Source organism: Delphinus delphis, chromosome 5 (genome assembly GCF_949987515.2).
Source record: "Delphinus delphis chromosome 5, mDelDel1.2, whole genome shotgun sequence".
Taxonomy (NCBI): domain Eukaryota; kingdom Metazoa; phylum Chordata; class Mammalia; order Artiodactyla; family Delphinidae; genus Delphinus; species Delphinus delphis.
Genome location: NC_082687.1, coordinates 123,119,578 through 123,122,546, shown reverse-complemented (window position 1 = coordinate 123,122,546; position 2,969 = coordinate 123,119,578).

The following is a 2,969-nucleotide window of genomic DNA, read 5'->3' as shown; positions in this document are numbered from 1 at the left end:
TCATCCCAAAATTGAGGTGGTGGACTTCGGGAGCAACTGTAGATTTTTGGTTTACTTTCTGAATCTAATTTGTTTCTGGTTTTATGTTTACCTTAGTTTAGTGTTTAGAGCTTCATTTGTTTATTGATTTAGTTGCTCTCTTCCTTTATATATATATATATATATATATATTTATATATATATATATATTTTCCTTTTTCTCTTTTTGTGAGTGTGTATATGTATGCATCTTTGTGTGATTATAGCTTTGTTTTTACCATTTGCCTTAGGGTTCTGTCTTTCTGTTTTATTTACTTTTTTTTAGTATAGTTTTTAGTGCTTGTTATCATTGGTGGATTTGTTTTTAGGTTTAGTTGCTCTCTTCTTTCTTTCTCTTTTTTTTAGTACTTTAAATTTTTTTCTTTTTAATAATTTTTTATATTTTTTATTTTAATAACTATTTATTTTATCCTATTTTATTTTATTTATTTATTTATTTATTTATTTTCTCCTGAGCCATGTGGCTGAGAGGGTCTTGGTACACTAACCAGGTGTCAGGCCTGTGCCTCTGAGGTGGTAGAGCTGAGTTCAGGACACTGGTTCACCAGAGACCTCCTGGCCCCATGTAATATCAAACACCAAAAGCTCTCCCAGAGATCTCCATCCCACAATAAGACCCAGATCCACTCGACGACCGGGAAGCTCCACTGCTGGATACCCCATAGCAAACAACTAGCAAGACAGGAACACAAACACACCCATTAGCAGAGAGGCTGCCTAAAATCATAATAAGTTCACAGACACTCCAAAAAACACCACCAGATGCAGTCCTGCCCACTAAAAATACAAGATCCAGCCTCATCTACCAGAACGCAGGCACCAGTCCCCTCCACCAAGAAGCCTACACAACCCACTGAACCAACCTTACCCACTGCGGGAAGACACCAAAAACAATGGGAACTAAGAACCTGCAGCCTGCAAAAAGGAGACCCCAAACACAGTAAGTTAAACAAAATGAGAAGACAGAGAAACACACAGCAGATGAAGGAGCAAGATAAAAACCGACCAGACCTAACAAATGAAGAGGAAATAGGCAGTCTACCTGAAAAAAAACTCAGAGTAATGATAGTAAAGATGATCCAAAATCTTGGAAACAAAATGGAGAAAATACAAGAAATGTTTAACAAGGACCTAGAAGAACTAAATAACAAACCAACAATGATGAACAACAAGATAAATGAAATTTAAAATTCTCTAGAAGGAATCAATAGCAGAATAACTGAGGCAGAAGAACGGATAAGTGACCTGGAAGATAAAATAGTGGAAATAACTACTGCAAAGCAGAATAAAGAAAGAAAAAATAAAAAGAATTGAGGACAGTCTCAAAGACCTCTGGGACAACATTAAATCCACCAACATTCGAATTAAAGGGGTCCTTGAAGAAGAAGAGGAAAAAATAGGGACTGGGAAAATATTTGAAGAGATTATAGTTGAAAACTTCCCTAATATGGGAAAGGAATTAGTCAATCAAATCCAGGAAGCACAGAGAGTCCCATACAGGATAAATCTAAGGAGAAACACAATACACATATTAATCAAACTGTCAAAATTAAACACAAAGAAAAAATATTAAAATCAGCAAGGGAAAAGCAACAAATAATATACAAGGGAAACCCCATAAGGTTATCAGCTGTTCTTTCAGCAGAAACTCTTCAATCCAGAAGGGAGAGGCAGGACATATTTAAAGGGATGAAAGAGAAAAACCTACAACCAAGATTACTCTAACCAGCAAGGATCTCATTCAGATTTGATGGAGAAATTAAAACCTTTACAGACAAGCAAAAGCTAAGAGAATTCAGCACCACCAAACCTGCTTTACAACAAATGCTAAAGGAACTTCTCTAGGCAGGAAACACAAGAGAAGGAAAAGATCTACAATAACAAACCCAAAACAATTAAGAAAATGATAATAGGAACATATATATTGATAACTACCTTAAATGTAAATGGATTAAATGCTCCAGCCAAAAGACATAGACTGGCTGAATGGTTACAAAAACAAAACCCACATGTATGCAGTCTGCAAGAGACCACTTCAGACCTAGGGACACATACAGACTGAAAGTGAGGGGATAGAAAAAGATACTCCTTGCAAGTGGAAATCAAAAGAAAGCTGGAGTAGCAATTCTCATATCAGACAAAATAGACTTTAAAATAGACTATTACAAGAGACAAAGAAGGACACTACATAATGATCAAGGGATCAATCCAAGAAGAAGATATCACAATTGTAAATATTTATGCACCCGGGCTTCCCTAGTGGTGCAGTGGTTGAGAGTCCACCTGCCAATGCAGGGGACACGGGTTCGTGCCCCGGTCCGTGAAGATCCCACATGCCGTGGAGCGGCTGGGCCCATGAGCCATGGCTGCTGAGCCTGCACGTCCGGAGACTGTGCACCCAACATAGGAGCACCTCAATACATAAGGCAAATGCTAACAGATATAAAGGGGAAATCGACAGTAACACAATAAGAGTAAAGGACTTTAACACCCCACTTTCACCAGTGGACAGGTCAACCAAAGTGAAAAGAAATAAGGAAACTCAAGATTTAAATGATACATTAAATAAGATGGACTTAATTGATATTAATAGGATATTCCATGAAAAATAATAGAATACACTTTCTTTTCACTTGCTTATGGAACATTCTCCAAGATAGATCATATGGGTCACAAATCAAGCCTTGATAAATTTAAGAAAATTGAAATCGTATCCAGTATCTTTTCTGACCACAATGCTATGAGACTATTTAAGGGAAAAAAATCTGTAAAAAAACACAAACACATGGATGCTAAGCAATACACTATTAAATAACCAAAGGATCACTGAAGAAATCAAAGAGGAAATCAAAAAATACCTAGAAACAAATGACATGAATACATGATAACTCAAAACCTATGGGGTGTAGCAAAAGCAGTTCTAAGAGAGA